Genomic DNA, 22,670 nt, shown 5'->3' on the forward strand with positions numbered 1-22,670 from the left:
AAGCACTTGCTAGAAACACGCGAAAAATTAAGCCGAAGAAGGTAAAGCACCCGCTAAAATCACGCAAAATTTTTAGCCGAAGCAGGTAAAGCACCTGCTAGAAACACGCAAAAAATTTAGCCGAAGCAGTTAAAGCACGTTTTCGGAACACTTCATTTTGGTTCTGGCCGAAGCAGATAAAGCACCTGCTCGAAACACGCAAAAATTTTAGCCGAAGCGGTTAAAGCACCCGCTAAAAAGACGCAAACTTATTTTTACTCCAAGCAGTTAACGCACCTGCTAAAAACACGCGAAATATTTTGCCGAAGCAGGTAAAGCACCTGCTAGAACCACGCAATTTTTTTTAGCCGAAGCAGGTAAAACTCTGATCGGATAAAACTAACTTGATTCAATTCGTTCAATGAAAATTTTCAACATTTAGTAAACAAATACTATAAAACAGCATTAAAACAATCAATCGCAAGGCCAAGACAATTGAGGAACAAGGACATCAAACATCACATAAACAATTTTTCGCGCAGGACTTTGTTCATGCCGCACGCTAAATTTTGGCGACCTTGCAGAGTAAGATGAACGCCATCAGATTCAAGAAAACACTTCTTTTTGTGGACCTCTTGATGCATTTTGAAAGACGGCAGCGAAGAGTTCATCAGAATGGCATTGAACCGATCTATGTTTGTATGTTTTGCATTCGGTCTCTTCAGGACTGTACATACAACAGCCTTTGGCTTTGGAGACAAATTGCGGATTTCAAAGAAAAGTTGTTGAATTTCTTTGAAGACTTCTTCAGGCTCTTGTCCGGTTGCATCGAACTTGGACAAATTGTTGCCGCCTAATAGGAGAATGACATTCCGATAGCTTGTTAGAGTGTCCAGAAGTGCATGAAATTCTGAGACCACTCCACCGGAAAGAGAATAAACAATGCAATTGTTGACGCACAAGTTGTCAACAATAGAGTCACCAATAATTGCTGTATGAACTTTTTCTCCGTTGGAAAAATTGGAAAAGAGAAATTCAAGTTGTCGTCCAGTTGTTGGTTGCTTGATAATTCGCCCCTGGACTTGTGCGGGTGAGAACGCAGGTTTGAATTTCTTCCGGGGTGTAGCATCAGTATCAGTGGCAAAAGCAACGCCAAGTCGCATTGGTTCCATAACAGCTCAACACAAACTTTTTTAAAAACATAAACAAAACTTTTGGTATTTGAGAGTTCACATACTAGTGGTTGTCTGAGATAATAAATTTTCCAACACAATCCAAAAAAATTTGATTAGTTTTAAATTGTTTTTCGGTAAAATTGCCAGAAAACTTTTTTTGTATACCAACTAGGTCAAAAATTCTTTCTCTATCAGACTGTACTCGGACAGTGACACTCCTCCCTAGACCCTCAATTCATTTGAATAAGTCCTTGACTAGGTTGAAAAGCAATTTATGTTGAAACACTATATAGCGATTTTTTGAGCGCGAAATTTGACAACGAATCGAGTACTTTTTTCGTATACCACCTAGGTCAAAAAAATTTTCCCTCTCAGACTGTACTCAGACAGTGACACTCCTCCCTAGACCCTCAACTCATTTGAGTAAGTCCTTGACTTGGTTGAAAAGCAATTTATGTTGGAACACTATATAGTGAGTTTTTCAGCGCGAAATTTGACAACGTACCGAGTACTTTTTTCGTATACCACCTATGTCAAAAATTCTTTCACTCCCAGACTGTACTCGGACCTTGACACTCCTCTCTAGACCCTCAGTTCATTTGAATAAGTCCTTGACTAGGTTGAAAAGCAATTTGTTGAAACACTATATAGCGATTTTTTGAGCGCGAAATTTGACGTATCGAGTACTTTTTTCGTATACCACCTAGGTAAAAAAAAATTTCCCTCTCAGACTGTACTCAGACAGTGACTCTCCTCCCTAGACCCTCAATTTATTTTAATAAGTCCTTGACTAGGTTGAAAACCAATTTATGTTGAAACACTAAATAGCGAGTTTTTTAGCGCGAAGTTTGACAACGTATCGAGTACTTTTTTTGTATACCAACTAGGTCAAAAATTCTTTCTCTATCAGACTGTACTCGGACAGTGGAACTCCTCCCTAGACCCTCAATTCATTTGAATAAGTCCTTGACTAGGTTGAAAAGCAATTTATGTTGAAACACTATATAGCGATTTTTTGAGCGCCAAATTTGACAACGTATCGAGTACTTTTTTCGTATACCGCCTAGGTCAAAAAAATTTTCCCTCTCAGACTGTACTCAGACAGTGACACTCCTCCCTAGACCCTCAATTCATTTGAATAAGTCCTTGACTAGGTTTAAAAGCAATTTATGTTGGAACACTATATAGTGAGTTTTTCAGCGCGAAATTTGACAACTTACCGAGTATTTTTTTCGTATACCACCTAGGTCAAAAATTCTTTCACTCCCAGACTGTACTCGGATCTTGACACTCCTCTCTAGACCCTCAGTTCATTTGAAAAAGTCCTTGACTAGGTTGAAAAGCAGTTTGTTGAAACACTAAATAGCGATTTTTTGAGCGCGAAATTTGACGTATCGAGTACTTTTTTCGGATACTCCCTAGGTCAAAAATTTTTTCTCTATCAGACTCTACTTGGACAGTGAAACTCCTCCTCAGACCATCAGTTCAATTGAATAAGTCCTTGACTAGGTTGAAAACCAATTTATGTTGAAACACTAAATAGCGAGTTTTTTAGCGCGAAATTTGACATCGTATCGAGTACTTTTTTGTATACCAAATAGGTCAAAAATTCTTTCTCTATCAGACTGTACTCGGACAGTGACACTCCTCCCTAGACCCTCAATTCATTTGAATAAGTCCTTGACTAGGTTGAAAAGCAATTTATGTTGAAACACTATATAGCGATTTTTTGAGCGCCAAATTTGACAACGTATCGAGTACTTTTTTCGTATACCGCCTAGGTCAAAAAATTTTTTCCCTCTCAGACTGTACTCAGACAGTGACACTCCTCCCTAGACCCTCAATTCATTTGAATAAGTCCTTGACTAGGTTGAAAAGCAATTTATGTTGGAACACTATATAGTGAGTTTTTCAGCTCGAAATTTGACAACGTATCAAGTACTTTTTTTTGTATACCAACTAGGTCAAAAATTCTTTCTCTATCAGACTGTACTCAGACAGTGACATTCCTCCCTAGACCCTCAATTCATTTGAATAAGTCCTTGACTAGGTTGAAAAGCAATTTATGTTGAAACACTATATAGCGATTATTTGAGCGCGAAATTTGACAACGTATCGAGTACTTTTTTCGTATACCACCTAGGTCAAAAAAATTATCCCTCTCAGACTGTACTCAAACAGTGACACTCCTCCCTAGACCCTCAATTCATTTTAATAAGTCCTTGACTAGGTTGAAAACCAATTTATGTTGAAACACTAAATAGCGAGTTTTTTAGCGCGAAATTTGACAACGTATCGAGTACTTTTTTGTATACCAACTAGGTCAAAAATTCTTTCTCTATCAGACTGTACTCGGACAGTGACACTCCTCCCTAGACCCTCAATTCATTTGAATAAGCCCTTGACTAGGTTGAAAAGCAATTTATGTTGAAACACTATATAGCGATTTCTTGAGCGCGAAATTTGACAACGTATCGAGTACTTTTTTCGTATACCACCTAGGTCAAAAAAATTTTCCCTCTCAGACTGTACTCAGACAGTGACACTCCTCCCTAGACCCTCAATTCATTTTAATAAGTCCTTGACTAGGTTGAAAACCAATTTATGTTGAAACACTATATAGCGATTTTTTGAGCGCGAAATTTGACGTATCGAGTACTTTTTTCGTATACCACCTAGGTCAAAAAAATTTTCCCTCTCAGACTGTACTTGGACAGTGACTCTCCTCCCTAGACCCTTAATTCATTTTAATAAGTCCTTGACTAGGTTGAAAACCAATTTATGTTGAAACACTTTATAGCGATTTTTTGAGCGCGAAATTTGACAACGTATCGAGTACTTTTTTCGTATACCACCTAGGTCAAAAATTCTTTCACTCCCAGACTGTACTCGGACCTTGACACTCCTCTCTAGACCCTCAATTCATTTGAATAAGTCCTTGACTAGTTTGAAAAGCAATTTATGTTGAAACACTATATAGCGATTTTTTGAGCGCGAAATTTGACAACGTATCGAGTACTTTTTTCGTATACCATCTAGGTCAAAAAAATTTTCCCTCTCAGACTGTACTCAGACAGTGACACTCCTCCCTAGACCCTCAATTCATTTTAATAAGTCCTTGACTAGGTTGAAAACCAATTTATGTTGAAACACTAAATAGCGAGTTTTTTAGCGCGAAATTTGACAACGTATCGAGTACTTTTTTTGTATACCAACTAGGTCAAAAATTCTTTCTCTATCAGACTGTACTCGGACAGTGACACTCTACCCTAGACCCTCAATTCATTTTAATAAGTCCTTGACTAGGTTGAAAAGCAATTTATGTTGAAACACTATATAGCGATTTTTTGAGCGCGAAATTTGACAACGTATCGAGTACTTTTTTCGTATACCACCTAGGTCAAAAATTCTTTCACTCCCAGACTGTACTCGGACCTTGACACTCCTCTCTAGACCCTCAATTCATTTGAATAAGTCCTTGACTAGGTTGAAAAGCAATTTATGTTGGAACACTATATAGTGAGTTTTTCAGCGCGAAATTTGACAACGTACCGAGTACTTTTTTCATATACCACCTAGGTCAAAAATTCGTTTACTCCCAGACTGTACTCGGACATTTACACTCCTCTCTAGACCCTCAATTCATTTGAATAAGTCCTTGACTAGGTTGAAAAGCAATTTATGTTGAAACACTATATAGCGATTTTTTGAGCGCGAAATTTGACAACGTATCGAGTACTTTTTTCGTATTCCACCTAGGTCAAAAATTCTTTCACTCCCAGACTGTACTCGGACCTTGACACTCCTCTCTAGACCCTCAATTCATTTGAATAAGTCCTTGACTAGGTTGAAAAGCAATTTATGTTGGAACACTATATAGTGAGTTTTTCAGCGCGAAATTTGACAACGTACCGAGTACTTTTTTCATATACCACCTAGGTCAAAAATTCGTTTACTCCCAGACTGTACTCGGACATTTACACTCCTCTCTAGACCCTCAATTCATTTGAATAAGTCCTTGACTAGGTTGAAAAGCAATTTATGTTGAAACACTATATAGCGATTTTTTGAGCGCGAAATTTGACAACGTATCGAGTACTTTTTTCGTATTCCACCTAGGTCAAAAATTCTTTCACTCCCAGACTGTACTCGGACCTTGACACTCCTCTCTAGACCCTCAATTCATTTGAATAAGTCCTTGACTAGGTTGAAAAGCAATTTATGTTGGAACACTTTATAGTGAGTTTTTCAGCGCGAAATTTGACAACGTACCGAGTACTTTTTTCGTATACCACCTAGGTCAAAAATTCTTTCACTGCCAGACTGTAATTGGACCTTGACACTCCTCTCTAGACCCTCAATTCATTTGAATAAGTCCTTGACTAGGTTGAAAAGCAATTTATGTTGAAACACTATATAGCGATTTTTTGAGCGCGAAATTTGACAACGTATCGAGTACTTTTTTTGTATACCAACTAGGTCAAAAATTCTTTCTCTATCAGACTGTACTCAGACAACGACACTCCTCCCTAGACCCTCAATACATTTGAATAAGTCCTTGACTAGGTTGAAAAGCAATTTATGTTGAAACACTATATAGCGATTTTTTTAGCGCGAAATTTGACAACGTATCGATTACTTTTTTTTATACCAACTAGGTCAAAAATTCTTTCTCTATCAGACTGTACTCGGACAGTGACACTCCTCCCTAGACCTTCAATCCATTTGAATAAGTCCTTGACTAGTTTGAAAAGCAATTTATGTTGGAACACTATATAGTGAGTTTAGTGAGTTTTTCAGCGCGAAATTTGACAACGTACCGAGTACTTTTTTCGTATACCACCTAGGTCAAAAGTGCTTTCACTCCCAGACTGTACTCGGACCTTGAGACTCCTCTCTAGACCCTCAATTCATTTGAATAAGTCCTTGACGAGGTTGAAATGCAATTTATGTTTGAACACTATATAGGAGTTTTTCAGCGCGAAATTTGACAACGTACCGAGTACTTTTTTTGTATACCAACAAGGTCAAAAATTCTTTCTCTATCAGACTGTACTCGGACAGTGACACTCCTCCCTAGACCCTCAAATCATTTGAATAAGTCCTTGACTAGGTTGAAAAGCAATTTATGTTGAAACACTAAATAGCGATTTTTTGAGCGCGAAATTTGACAACGTATCGAGTACTTTTTTCGTATACCACCTAGGTCAAAACAATTTTTCCTCTCAGACTGAACTCAGACAGTGACACTCCTCCCTAGACCCTCAATTCATTTGAATCAATCCTTGACTAGGTTGAAAAGCAATTTATGTTGGAACACTTTATAGTGAGTTTTTCAGCGCGAAATTTGACAACGTACCGAGTACTTTTTTCGTATACCACCTAGGTCAAAAATTCTTTCACTGCCAGATTGTAATTGGACCTTGACACTCCTCTCTAGACCCTCAATTCATTTGAATAAGTCCTTGACTAGGTTGAAAAGCAATTTATGTTGAAACACTATATAGCGATTTTTTGAGCGCGAAATTTGACAACGTATCGAGTACTTTTTTTGTATACCAACTAGGTCAAAAATTCTTTCTCTATCAGACTGTACTCGGACAGTGACACTCCTCCCTAGACCCTCAAATCATTTGAATAAGTCCTTGACTAGGTTGAAAAGCAATTTATGTTGGAACACTATATAGTGAGTTTAGTGAGTTTTTCAGCGCGAAATTTGACAACGTACCGAGTACTTTTTTTGTATACCAACAAGGTCAAAAATTCTTTCTCTATCAGACTGTACTCGGACAGTGACACTCCTCCCTAGACCCTCAAATCATTTGAATAAGTCCTTGACTAGGTTGAAAAGCAATTTATGTTGAAACACTAAATAGCGATTTTTTGAGCGCGAAATTTGACAACGTATCGAGTACTTTTTTCGTATACCACCTAGGTCAAAACAATTTTTCCTCTCAGACTGAACTCAGACAGTGACACTCCTCCCTAGACCCTCAATTCATTTGAATCAATCCTTGACTAGGTTGAAAAGCAATTTATGTTGGAACACTTTATAGTGAGTTTTTCAGCGCGAAATTTGACAACGTACCGAGTACTTTTTTCGTATACCACCTAGGTCAAAAATTCTTTCACTGCCAGATTGTAATTGGACCTTGACACTCCTCTCTAGACCCTCAATTCATTTGAATAAGTCCTTGACTAGGTTGAAAAGCAATTTATGTTGAAACACTATATAGCGATTTTTTGAGCGCGAAATTTGACAACGTATCGAGTACTTTTTTGTATACCAACTAGGTCAAAAATTCTTTCTCTATCAGACTGTACTCAGACAACGACACTCCTCCCTAGACCCTCTATTCATTTGAATAAGTCCTTGACTAGGTTGAAAAGCAATTTATGTTGAAACACTATATAGCGATTTTTTTAGCGCGAAATTTGACAACGTATCGAGTACTTTTTTTTATACCAACTAGGTCAAAAATTCTTTCTCTATCAGACTGTACTCGGACAGTGACACTCCTCCCTAGACCTTCAATCCATTTGAATAAGTCCTTGAGTAGTTTGAAAAGCAATTTATGTTGGAACACTATATAGTGAGTTTAGTGAGTTTTTCAGCGCGAAATTTGACAACGTACCGAGTACTTTTTTCGTATACCACCTAGGTCAAAAGTGCTTTCACTCCCAGACTGTACTCGGACTTTGAGACTCCTCTCTAGACCCTCAATTCATTTGAATATGTCCTTGACGAGGTTGAAATGCAATTTATGTTTGAACACTATATAGGAGTTTTTCAGCGCGAAATTTGACAACGTACCGAGTACCTTTTTCGTATACCACCTAGGTCAAAAATTCTTTCACTCCTAGACTGTACTCGGACCTTGACACTCCTCTCTAGACCCTCAATTGATTTGATTAAGTCCTGCTAAGTACTTAGGAAATCAAAGCCACAGAGCGTTCAGTCACCATGCCCTTTTTTCAATTGGTACCAAACGCTCGTTCGATTATAGTTTCCCGAAAAGCGCACCAAAAACGTTCACCATAGTCTTAAAAGTTTTACACGATGCTATTGTAACTCATATTAACAAGTTATCGACATAACCACTCTGATTGAAAAGAAATTGAAGATCGAGCAGCGAGCATGTGGTCATTTCCGGAGGTTCGAGGTCAAAAATTGTTAATAACTCCTGCAATACTAAACTAATTAAAACGAGACCTAGCTCATTAGACTGAGCATGAAACGGTCTTTAAAATCATATATATCACGACCTGTTTTTGTTAAGTACTTATGAAATCAAAGCCACCGAGCATTCAGTCACCATGCCCCTTTTTCAATTAGTACCGAAAGCTCGTTCAGTTATAGTTTCCCGAAGACCAGACCGAAAACGTTCTACATAGTCTTAAAAGTCTGATACGATGATATTGTAACTCATATTAACCGGTTATCAACATTAAACGTCTGATCAAAGAAAAATTAGAGATCGAGCAGTGAGCATGTGGTCAATTCTGGGAGTTCGAGGTCGGAAATCGTTAATAACTTTTAAAGTACTGAACGAAACGAAACGAGACATAGCTCATTAGATTGGTGCTAAAATAGGCTTTAAAACTATATATACTACAACGTGTTTCTGTTAAGTACTCGGGAAATCAAAGCCGATGAGCATTCGCTCAGTATGACAGCTTTTTCAAGGACTCATGTGCTCGATCTCTAATTTACAACTCTAAACATCATTAAGACACTTACATTAATCAATCCAGGCACGCTCCAGATGTCCCAAAGAAAGTATAGAAACAGTTTTTGAACAAACAACAATCTGAAAGAAGAAGAAGTGCTGTCTTTACTGTCGGTCAATTTGGTGTTCATCTCCTCAGGAGGTCAAAATGGGGCCAAGTTTTTTGGCCAATTTCTCCAAAACGGCTGAACAAAAAAAACGCCCTTGGTACAGTTTGTAGCACTGCTTGAGATACGCATCATATTAAAAAATGAGCTCAATCGGTGCACTCTTCGAGGAGTTATAGCAAAAATAAATGAACCCAGAAGAGAGATACACCACATGCAGAGCTAAAATTTGACATCACAATCTGTCACACAAATTACAGATAATAGCTAGAAAGCTTTGACATAATATAAGGAAGCTAACAAGCCATTAATCAAGCCTTAAATCGCACTACAGGTGGTTTGGCATAGCTCTGCAGGTACAGGTACCCTGCTTCACCGGTTCAAAATTGGGGCACATGTCCTGGACAATTTCTCAAAAACTGCTGATCGAAACGAAACGAAACCTATATCAAAACATAGCTTAGCTCAAGCTGGGTATAACCACAAAGTTTCATCAAAGTCGATTCACTCTACAACGAGTTATTCCAAAGTAAGGGTACCGTACCAAATGACCAAAAAAGCAGAGTACTCCGGCTGCAGAGCCAAAATTCGGCATCTGGACTTGCTAAAACGGTATGAGAAATATATATGCGGATACTCCCCACTAACTAAGGATTCTAAATCACTAACATTTGTAGGGTAAATCGCGTCCTTTGTTGTACCGAAATTTGGGTCATCCCGAATAGCCCGAAAATTCGACTTTTTTTCAAATTTAAACGTTAATAACTTTTTGATTAGGCCGATTTGAGAAACTAACTAAGCAGTGCAAGCAAGAAGGGTTTAGTGCCAACAAAATGCGATTACTCCCGTTTAATTTGGTTCAGCAGTACTTTAGAAGATATTAACAAAATAGTATTCCATACGCCATTTTTTGGGCTATCACCGAAGCCCAAAATCTCCGTAACCGACGCAAAACAACATGAAACAGCGTTCCCGGCGTATTTGTGGGTGTAATTCTAGTCCACTTCGGCGTTCTAGATCACGGCAAACCTTCATGGTGAGGTGGGAAAAAATTTCCCACCTCACCATGAAGGTTATGGTGTTTTGTGTGTTTTGACATAAAACAACATCCACAGAAATTTGATGAAATCGTGAAAAAAGGAAAATAGTTGAATTAATCCCATTGTTTGATACAATTAGCTTCTAAAACCTAAATAGTTTCTAGAAAACACAAAACGATTGCCAAAAAACTTGTTCTATTGCTCAAAACACCACGCAGCCATTAATATTTGAGAAAAGCTAAGATTTTCAGCATTCAATCTTGAAAAACGTTCCAAAAAAGTTTTCAGGACTTACACTAACACTTTGATAGAAGACTGGCATGCACGAGAGAAAATGCGCTATTGGTCACTAATTTTGGTTCCTAATTGAAAGAAAATAGTGAAAAACTGCAAAACATTCAGATCCTGTTTTTTTGCGATCGTTTAAACTTTTAGTCACTAATTTAAAAATCTGCCTGATCATGCCTTACAACTGTTTTAATGCAACCGTTCACCATAGTTTTAAGAGTTTGGTACAATGAAATGGTGACTCATATTAACCGATTATCAACATAAACACTCTGATTAGAGAAAAATTTAAGTTAAAGCAGTGAGCATGTGGTCATTTTCGGAGGTTCGAGGTCGAAAACTGTTAATAACTTCTGCAATACTAAACCCATCAAAACCAAAGGTAGCGCATTACATTGAAAATGAAACGAGCTTTAAAATAATATTTATCACAACCTGTTACTATTAAGTACTTAGGAAACCAAAGCCACCGAGCATTCAGTCACCATGCCCTTTTTTCAATTGGTACCAAACGGTCGTTCAGTTATAGTTTCCCGAAGAGCTCACCGAAAACGTTCAACATAGTCTTAAAAGTTTGATACGGTGATGTTGTAACTCATATAAACCAGTTATTAACATAAACACTCTGATTGAAGAAAAATTGAAGATCGAGCAGTGATCATGTGGTCAATTCCGGAGGTTCGAGGTCGAAAAATGTTAATAACTTCTGCAATACTAAACCAATCAAAACGAAACATAGCTCATTCTTTCAATCCCAAACCGTACTCAGAGCGTGACACTCCTCCTTAGACCATCAATTCAATTGAATAAGTCCTTGACTAGGTTGAAAACCAATTTATGTTGAAACACTATATAGCGAGTTTTTTAGCGCGAAGTTTGACAACGTGTCGAGTACCTTTCTTGTTTACCACCTAGGTCAAAAATTCTTTCCCTATCAGAGTGTACTCGGACAGTGAAACTCCTCACTAGACCCTCAGTTCAATTGAACGAGTCCTTGACTAGGTTGAAAAGCAATTTATGTTGAAACACTATATAGCCGTTTTTTGAGCGCGAACTTTGACAACGTATCGAGTACTTTTTTCGGATACTCCCTAGGTCAAAAATTTTTTCTCTATCAGACTCTACTCGGACAGTGAAACTCCTCCTCAGACCATCAGTTCAATTGAATAAGTCCTTGACTAGGTTGAAAACCAATTTATGTCGAAACACTATATAGCAAGTTTTTTAGCGCGAAGTTTGACAACGTGTCGAGTACTTTTTTGTTTACCACCTAGGTCAAAAATTCTTTCTCTATCAGACTGTATTTGGACAGTGAAACTCCTCACTAGACCCTCAGTTCATTTGAACGAGTCCTTGACTAGGTTGAAAAGCAATTTATGTTGAAACACTATATAGCCTTTTTTGAGCGCGAAATTTGACAACGAATCGAGTACTTTTTTCAGATACCCCCAAGGTCAAAAAATCTTTCTCTATCAGAATGTACTTGGACAGTGAAACTCCTCCCCAGACCCTCAGTTCATTTGTAATGTCCTTGATTAGGTTGAAAAGCAATTTATGTTGAAACACCATATAGCAATTTTTTGAGCGCGAATTTTGACAACTTATCGAGTACATTTTTTGTATACCACCTAGGTCAAAAAATCTTTCTCTATCAGACTGAACTCAGACACTGACACTCTTCACTAGACTCTCAGTTCATTTGAATAAGTCCTTGACTTAGTTGATAAGCAATTTATGTTGAGGCACTACATAGCGATTTTCTGAGCGCGAAATTTGACAACGTATCGGGTACTTTTTTGGTATGCCACCTAGGTCAAAAATTCGTTCCCTCTCAGTCTGTATTTAGAAAGTAACACTCCACTCTAGAGCCTCAGTTTATTTGAATAAGTCCTTGACTAGGTTGAAAAGCAATTTATGTTGAAACACTATATAGCGATAATAGAGCGCGAATTTTGACAACGTATAGAGTGCTTTTTCCGTATACCACCTAGGTCAAAAATTCTTTCCTTCTCAGACTGTACTCGGACAGCGACACTCCTCCCTAGACCCTCAAGTAATTTGATTAAGTCCTGCTAAATACTAAGGAAACCAAAGCCACCGAGCATTCAGTCTCCATGCCCTTTTTTCAATTGGTACCGAACGCTCGTTCTGTTATAGTTTCCCGAAGAGCAAACCGAAAACGTTCAACATAGTCTTAACAATTTGATACGATGATATTGTAAATCATATTAACCAGTTATTAACATAAACACTCTGATTGAAGGAAAATTGAAGATCGAGCAGTGAGCATGTGGTCATTTCCGAAGGTTCGAGTTCGAAAATTGTTAAAAACTTCTGCAATACTAAACGAATCAAAACGAGACATAGCTCATTCTTCCGCCCTCAGACTGTACTCAGACAGTAAGACTCCACTCTAGACCCTCAGTTCATTTGAATAAGTCCTTGAATAGGTTGAAACACTATATAGCGATATTAGAGCGCGAATTTTGACAACGTATAGAGTACTTTTTTCGTATACCAGCAAGGTCAACATTTCTTTCCCTCTCAGACTGTACTCAGACAGGGACACTCCTCCCTAGACCCTCAATTCATTTGAATAAGTCCTTGACTAGGTTGAAAAGCAATTAGTGTTGAAACACTAAATAGCGATATTAGAGCGCGAATTTTGACAACGTAGAGAGTACTTTTTTCGTATACCACCTAGGTCAACATTTCTTTCCCTGTCAGACTGTACTCAGACAGGGACACTCCTCCCTAGACCCTCAATTCATTTGAATAAGTCCTTGACTAGGTTAAAAAGCAATTTATGTTGAATCAGTATATAGCGAGTTTTTGAGCGCGAAAATTGACAACGTATCGTATACTTTTTTCCTATGCCACTTGGGTCAAAAATTCTTTCCATCTCAGACTGTAATCGCTCAGTGACACTCCTGCCTAGAGCCTCAACTCATTTGAATAAGTCCTTGACTAGGTTGAAAAGCAATTTATGTTGAAACACTATATAGCGATAATAGAGCGCGAATTTTGACAACGTATAGAGTGCTTTTTTCGTACACCACCTAGGTCAAAAATTCTTTCCCTCTCAGACTGTACTCGGACAAGGACACTCCTCCCTAGACCCTCAAGTGATTTGATTAAGTCCTGCTAAATACTAAGGAAACCAAAGCCACCGAGCATTCAGTCTCCATGCCCTTTTTTCAATTGGTACCGAACGCTCGTTCTGTTATAGTTTCCCGAAGAGCAAACCGAAAACGTTCAACATAGTCTTAACAATTTGATACGATAATTTTGTAAATCATATTAACCAGTTATTAACATAAACACTCTGATTGAAGGAAAATTGAAGATCGAGCAGTGAGCATGTGGTCATTTCCGAAGGTTCGAGTTCGAAAATTGTTAAAAACTTCTGCAATACGAAACGAATCAAAACGAGACATAGCTCATTCTTCCGCTCTCAGACTGTACTCAGACAGTAAGACTCCACTCTAGACCCTCAGTTCATTTGAATAAGTCCTTGAATAGGTTGAAACACTATATAGCGATATTAGAGCGCGAATTTCGACAACGTATAGAGTACTTTTTTCGTATACCACCAAGGTCAACATTTCTTTCCCTCTCAGACTGTACTCAGACAGGGACACTCCTCCCTAGACCCTCAATTCATTTGAATAAGTCCTTGACTAGGTTGAAAAGCAATTAGTGTTGAAACACTAAATAGCGATATTAGAGCGCGAATTTTGACAACGTAGAGAGTACTTTTTTCGTATACCACCTAGGTCAACATTTCTTTCCCTCTCAGACTGTACTCAGACAGGGACACTCCTCCCTAGACCCTCAATTCATTTGAATAAGTCCTTGACTAGGTTAAAAAGCAATTTATGTTGAATCAGTATATAGCGAGTTTTTGAGCGCGAAAATTGACAACGTATCGTATACTTTTTTCCTATGGCACTTGGGTCAAAAATTCTTTCCATCTCAGACTGTACTCGCTCAGTGACACTCCTGCCTAGAGCCTCAACTCATTTGAATAAGTCCTTGACTAGGTTGAAAAGCGATTTATGTTGAAACACTATTTAGCCAGTTTTTGAGCGCGAAATTTGACAGCGTATCAAGTACTTTTTTTGTTTACCACCTAGGTCAAAAATTCTTTTTCTATCGGACTGTATTTGAACAGTGAAACTCCTCACTAGACCCTCAGTTCATTTGAACGAGTCCTTGACTAGGTTGAAAAGCGATTTATTTTGAAACATCAAAATAGCGAGTTTTGAGCGCGAAATTTGACAACGTATCGAGTACTTTTTTGTATACTTCAGTTACCACAGAAAACCTTGCACCAAATTTTCAAGAAAGTATTAGGAAAAAAATCTGATCATTGTCTTTTTATAATCTGGACAGTGGTCTGAATTTGGGTCTGATCATAGGCGCACTATAGTCTGGACAAAGATCTGGGTTTGGTCTGAAAAGCGGTCACTTTGGTCTGGAAAGTCTGATCATAGTCTGTTTATAGTCTGGACAATGGTCTGAATTTGGGTCTGATCATAAGCGCACTATAGTCTGGACAATGGTCTGGTTTCGGTCTGATCAGAGGACATTTTGGTCTGGAAAGTCTGATCAGAGATCATTTTGGTCTTGAAAGTCTGATCAGGGGTAACTTCGGTCTGGAAAGTCTGATCAGAGGTCATTTCAGTCTGGATAGTCTGATCATAGCTCAATTTGGGTCTGTTCCAATGATCTTTTTTATGCAGGAATACTAGTTTTCGATATAATATATAAGAAGAGAGATTGGATTCAAGTTGATCCACTTTAAAACCACTGCGTTTCCTGTTGTTATGATTTCAAAATTTTTAAAGATTCTTTAAACCGTTACTTTAAAATTTCACTATTGTTGTTCATTCCAGAAACTCCTAATGTACATACATTCCCTGTTTCCGGAAGTTCAATGTTTCCGCTAAAAGTGTATGCATTCTTTGGTCATGTCAAATTCCGCTCATTTCCTGCATTTTTTATTCCGATCAAATTCCTCTCATTTCTTGCATTTTTTTTCCGCTCAAATTCCGCTCATTCCTTGCATTTTTTATTCCGCTCAAATTCCGCTCATTTCTTGCATTATTTTTTATCGATTCCGCTCATTCCGGTCAAATTCCGCTCATTCCGGTTATCTCTTGCATTTTTTTGAGCGGAATTTGAGCGGACTCCTCGACTTGGGTATAGAATGTTCTATTAACTATTTTATCTAACTATGGTTACTCAAAGTGTCGTTTATCCACCTACTGAGAGGGATGACTTTTGTGAAGTAATTCGGCTCAGAACACAAACTTTGATCGTTTCTAGTCCATCTGGTTGCCACAGCGAACAGACAAAAGGGACCAGGCTGTCCTTTCCTTAAGCAACTCCAGGCATACAGCGGGTTGCCTTCACCCCCAAAGCATGTAGAACTGTTTGTCAGAAGGTTTGGGGGACTAATATGGGATCTTTCCATTATTGCCCGCGCAGCATTTGCTCATATTTAACCTATTGTTTACACATGACCGATATTTTCTCATCCTCTTTCTACTCTAACTTGACGGTTACCTCTCCATATTTTCTGCACTTATTATCTCTCCACTTGCGAACGATGGTTATCCTGTAATGTTTGTACAGGGTTTTTCCAAGATAGCAATCGACTCTTGAAAGATAGCCACGTTTAACTTTCATAACTTTTATAATGCGTTGAAAAAGTTTGATAAAATATTCAGAAAAGATCAGGAATCATTAGTGTTTCCAATTGTGTTGGAAATTCGTTTTGACAATCATATTTGACAATCACAATATATAACGTACTGCAAAAATGTTTGTGTGTTAGCAAACTTTATTTCGCTTGTAAACTTATCTATCATCTTTTTGGGAACAGATTTTAACCTGTTAATAATCTTGAATAGTTGAATACTCTTATGGTTCGTGAGGGTAGGTCTATAGTGTGACACTTGGAGTGACGCAACTTGATGAACTGACACATACTTTTTTAAACGTAACCAGAAAATAGCAAGGAGGCTCGCTAATGTCTAATGACAAATAATGCTTTCACTTTCCTGGTCCACATTCTTGTCTCTATTTTCTACCAATTGAGGCAAAGATAGACTGTCTTGAAGGATTTAGTAGACATTTTGTTATTTAATTTTTGATAAGTTCTTAAAAAGCAAAAGTCTATCTAAAAAAAGTTCATACAAGTTAGATCAACACTGGAATGAAAACTTAGCCGAACAAAACGAAAGACACAAAATCAACTCTAATGCAATTTCTCAAATAAACGATTTATCTAGTTTAAACAAAATTTGCAAAAAAAAACAAAAACTGAAATCCAAAATTCAAGAACTATCACATTTAAAAAAAGAATCTCAACATTTAGTGTTACGAATAAATTTAAGTGAGAAAAACCATCAGCCTGGGTATAGTTTAGATAAAATTTTTGATTCTCAATGTAGCCAAATAAAAGAGTGCAAACAAACCTAAGCACTCAATGTAATTTCAAATTGAGAAGGCAAAATCTGATCATAATCAAGTAGAGGTTAGCCAAGTTTTGTAATGACGGGATAAGTCACACTTGAGGTTTGTCTTGTTTTCCGTCAAGAAGTGTTAAACAATTATACTGGCAAAACGATTATCAATTCATATAAAGACTCAAGACAGAGTTTCATGAAAAGACACAACTCATAGAAAAATTGTGAAGCTAAAACTTTAAAAACCAAAATCAACCTCACAATAAAAACTAAAAACACTAAGCACCAGCACAGCACGATCTAGGCCATCTTGCTATTGAAATTCTTTTACGGGTCGACACAAATTGATGGAAAAAATATTTTCTAAAATTCTTATCAAATGTGAATCAAATTTTGTTGTCAAATTGAAAAATTCTATAGTTTTGATATAACGTCTTCCGAAAATCACTTGTTATTGTCATTAACCAAATAAATGGGAAGTACAATTGTAGACAACCAAATTTAACCAAAAAAACTAGCGATTAACCACATAAAGACAAAAGTCGAACCCTCTCATTATTGACCGTTGAAACCTGAAGCAAATGAGAATAAAGGGAAAGTTAAAAAGATGGTAACTCAAATTCAAATAGTTTGTTACCAAAAAAAATGGTGTCTGGTCATAAAAACTAATTATTTTTAACTCCAGACAGTCAAAAATGTCATATGCACCCCTAAAGTAACCAATAACATCGCTAATTGCGAAGATTGTAATCTATATACGAAAAAAAATCTCATGGCAAAAATAAAAATTACTTAAAAAAACTTTTAGATTAATCAATAATATATATCTTATCAAAACTTATTTTCGTTGAATATGAATGCTTTTTTAATAGAACCACGATAAGTTTTCTCAGTATATGGAGTTAAAGACAATTTAAGAAACGAGACGTAACTCAATACTGCAAAATCAAACCCAGATGTAACTAGAAAAAAATTCGTATTTTACGACAGAACTAATGCGGTCAGTTTCGTATTAAAGATAATTTTCCCAACTAAAAGAAATTTAGATTCATTTATGATCCATTTGTGTCATATGAGGTTTAAAAGGAAGACAACAAAAAACAAGACGGTGAAAAATCATTACTGATTTACGTTTGTTAAATCAATTAGTGTCGTGTATAAAAAAAGCGTTGAACTGAAGCTATCATATTACTCCACTGCAGAATTTAACGACACTTTTAATAATCGTAATGTGACAAAACAAAAGAAACGAAAGCATTTTTTGTCAATTGTCAAAAGTTTTCTAACGCTTTGCCACAACAAATAGCTCAAAACATCATTTCGGTTGATTTACAGCTAGCTATGACCTCAACAACACCTGTTGTTGTTTGCACTTGATATTAAAACAACATAAAATTGACAGATTATGAAAACAGTTTAAATGAAGACTTTCAGTTGCAAAATCAACAAAACTAGTAGTTTCTAGTCGACCACTCCATACATATAGATTGACGCAACAATACAAAATTTAAACTGCGGTTGCTAGACACAGAGGTTCAAATGATGTTTGATGAAATTTGATTGTGTCATAAAACAAAACAGACCTCTCTGCAATAATGGTTAATAACAGTTCGGATCAAATTTCTTTAATTTTTTTTTAGAATGAAAAATAGAGCAAACGGAATGGTAAAAAAAAATGAGCAACTCAAAACTGCAAAACCAAACCCAAGCGCAAACAAAAAATATTCATTTTTGCAACAAAATTATTGTGATCAGTTTGGTACCAAAGATTAGATTCCAAACCAAAAGAAAGTTGGATTCGGATATGATCCATTTGTGAAATATGAGGTTTATAGGAAAGACAGCAAAAAACACGACTATGAAAAATGGTGATCTACGTTTGTTAAATCCTTAAGTGTCGAGTATAAAAATTAAGCGTTGAACTGAAGCTATCATATTACTCCACTGCAGAATTCAACGAAACCTTTCAGAATCATACTGCCACAAACCTAAAGAGAAAAAGCATCTTCAGTAAATTCTGAAAAAACCTTCTAACGTTTTAGAGAACATAAAAATGAGAGAAATTAAAAAAACGTTTTCTGATCAGTTCCGGTTACAAAACCAACAAAACCAGTACTTGATCGCAAACCACTCCAGACATCAAATTTGTTGGAGCCTTACAAAAAATATACTGCATTTGCTAGACTCAGTGGTTCACATCATGAAAAAAATTCGATATTGTCCTAAAATAAGACAAATTTTTCTTCAAAAAATGATTAATAACAGTTTGGATCGAAATTCTTTTATTTTTACAAGAATGATTAATAGAAGAAGCGGAATGGGATAACTCAAAAGACTACAGCAATTTTTTTCTATGCTAAAACTCAAAAATGTCTAGTGAATAATAAATGTGCCAAATTAAAAAATGAAGTAAAACAAACAACAGTTAAGCCATTTTCAAAAAAATTTGGTGTCTCAATTAACAATTTCAATACAAAATACAACGATTAACATCATAAATATAAAACTGAGTGAAGAAGCTAAGAATTACATTACTAGAACTCTGTTAAGACCTCCCTGTATATGGACTAAGAGTCAATTTAATAAATGAGACGTAAGTTAAAACTGTAAAACCAAACCCAGATGTAACCATAAAAAAATTCATTTTTTATAAAAAAATTTTTTTGGTGAGTTTCGTATCAAAAATTTGCTTCCAAACCAAAAAGAATTTTAGATTAGGTTATGATCCATTTGTGACATATGAGGTTTAAGGGAAAGAAAACAAAAAAAATAGAAAAGTGAAAAATCAAAACAGGTTTACGTTTGTTAAATCAGTTAGTGTCGAGTATAAAAATTAAGCGTTCAACTACAGTTATCATTATACTCCACAACAGGGTTCAAGGTGACGTTTCATAATCATACTGCCACAAACCTAAAAAGAAAAAATTTTTTAGTAAAATAAGAAAAACCTTCTGACGTTTGGCCAAAACGAACAGCTCAAAAAAATTTTTCGGTTGATTTAAAGCTCGTTATGACCTCAATGACACCTGTTTGTTTATGCACTTGATAACAAAACAACATAGAGAACAGAAAATTGACAGAAAATAAAAACGCTTTTACTGAACACTTCCGGTTACAAAACCAACAAAACTAGTAGTTGACTGCAAACCACTCCGCACATCAAATTTGATGCAACCTTAAAAAAATTATACTGCATTTGCTGGAATGAGTGGTTCACATCATGAATAAAAGAATTCGATAGTGTCCTAAAATAAGACAGACGTACTGCAAAAGAATTGATCAATAACAGTTCGGATCAAATTTCTTTCATTTTCACTAGAATGAATAGTAGAACAAACGGAATAGGAAAACGTAATAGAAAACTTCAGCAATTTTTTTATATGCTAGAACCCAATATTGTCTAGTGAATATTAAATTTTACCAAACAGAAAAAGTGAATTAAAACAAACAACGTTTAAGCTGTTTTCAAAAAATAATTTTAACCTTTGTTTTCTCAAGTAACAACTTCAATACCAAATACAACGATTATTATCATAAATTTAGAACTGAGCAAAAAAGCAAAGAAAAACATTATTAGAACCTCGTTAAGACTTCTCAGTATATGGACTAAGAGATAATTTAATAAACGAGACGTAATTCAAAACTGCAAGATAAAACCCAGACGTCACTAGAAAAGTATCAATATTTCAATTTTTAGCAACAAAATTAATGGGATCGGTTTTGTATCGAAGATTATTTTCCAAAACAAAAGTAATTTAGATTCAAATATGATCCATTTGTGACATATGAGGTTTTAAGGGAAAGACAACAAAAAAAATAAGCGTTGAACTTAAGCTATTATTTTACTCCACTGCAGAGCTCAACAAGATCTTTCATAATCATAATGCGACAAAACAAAAGAAGAAGCATCATTAGTAAATTGTCAAACGTTTTCTATCGTTTTGCCAAAACAAATAGCTCAAGACATCGTTTTCAAAACAAATTTATAACTTTTGTTCTCTCAAGTAACAACTTCAGTACTATTCAATTTTCTTGGCCTCCAATTACAATGATTAAATTCTTGGATTTAAAACTGAGTTACGAAGTAAAAAAAATACATTTGCACTCATTTATACATCTTATGAATCCAAAATGAGATTGCATTTTCAAATAGAGGTCACGCAAAATAGATGCTCTCACCACAAATTAAGTCCTGAATGAGATGAGAACAAAATTTTGATAGACAATTTTTCTCCTTTAGTTGTTGAAACAAAGTCTAAAAACATTTGCTGTTTTTGGAAACATTTAAAAGTTCAAATAGGCTTTCCTAAAAAAAACTAGATGTTCTGGTAGGAAATCAGAAAAAAATTATAATTGCAAAAGTCAATTGACTGTAAAACCAAATATAGAATTAATTCAAAAATTCTCAAATTTTTACGATTTTATATGGGGTGGTTTTTATTGCAATGATTATTCAACAGAGGAGACAATATACAAATTCAAATTTGATGCATTTTTAAAACAAAATTTTGGTAAATGAGGTTGAAGGAGAAGACAACAAAAAATAATAACAGCGAAAAGTCAAAATTCTAAAAAGTATATTTTTTAAAAAAACTTATCGTTTAGTCATAAATACTATAAGCTATGAAAAATGACGTTACTGTTTAACTTATTTCGCACTACTGAAATCAACGAGACATTTCAAAACTCATACTGTGACAAAACTACAGAATAAAACATCTATCGTCAGAACTCAAAAATTGTACAGAAGCAATTTTTTCCACGTCATCAATTATAATTTCAGCACAAATTTTAATTTCTTTTAGACTTCGTTGACACGAGGCACTTCATGGAGTGTTTCGATTCAGTAAAAACACAAACAAAATGGACAAACTTCTAATAAATTTTTAATGAAAACTTTTAGTTTCAAATTCAACAAAACTATTAGCTGCCAACAGATTAATTCAAACAACCGCATGTATTCACCATTAAAGAAAATCTATCACGATTAGTATAATTTGCCAGAAAATCACCAGAGACAAAATGCGAAAGACGTCAAAAAGTGCAAAAGGCAAAAACAGAAAAATGGCTCTAAAAACCAAAAACTCTAGATCCAAATCCCAATCTGTTTAATTCCAAAATCCACGATTAGACAAACTATCGCTTTAATATCGCTCCAGTGGTATTGAACCAAAAATGTTGAAGGTGGTAGCATAGTTGGCAAAAAGCAAACATTAAATAAAATCCCCAAATTTGTGTGAAAAGTGAAAGTGTGTGAAAGAATAGTGTGAAAAGTGAAAAGTCCACAAGAACTTTAAACCCCCGATGACTGCTCAAAAATGATTAAATTTTGATAAAATTTGTTAATTTCTCACTCTACGCATGACATGCTGTCTAATGACACCACTCATAACCTTGTAGGATGAGTTTATCGATCGGCTAAAATGACTGACCAAAGAAAAAAAAAACCAGTTGAGCATATAGTTCCTCTCCCCACATGTCGGGTCGGAACAAGAAATCTGATTTCCCTAATATTTTTAAAAAATATTGGTTATCTTTTAAAAATTTGTAACGTAGGCTGTGAATTTCCAATAATCTTGCTAAGCAAAAAAGACGATTATTTTGTAAGAATCCTACACGACTTTGGTACAATTATGCGCCGCAAAATAGTATATATATATATATATATATATATATATATATATATATATATATCCATATATATATATATATATATATATATATATATATATATATGTAGTATGTATATATATATATATATATATATATATATATATATATATATATATATATATACAGCGGGTTTTGTTAAAATATGCAGAAGTTTTGATTTAAATAACACAGACACTATCTTTGAACTTGTATACCAGTGTTG

General features: G+C 35.6%; 1 protein-coding gene across 1 annotated transcript in view; it reads left to right on the forward strand.

Moving 5' to 3' along the window:
• The window catches only part of LOC142339478 (uncharacterized), a 604,341-nt gene that overhangs the window by 488,348 nt on the left and 93,323 nt on the right, over positions 1-22,670 (forward strand). The gene's annotated exons all lie outside the window — the stretch shown is intronic.

The sequence above is a fragment of the Convolutriloba macropyga genome, chromosome 5 (assembly GCF_964194025.1).
Source record: "Convolutriloba macropyga chromosome 5, txConMacr16.3, whole genome shotgun sequence".
NCBI lineage: Eukaryota > Metazoa > Xenacoelomorpha > Acoela > Convolutidae > Convolutriloba > Convolutriloba macropyga.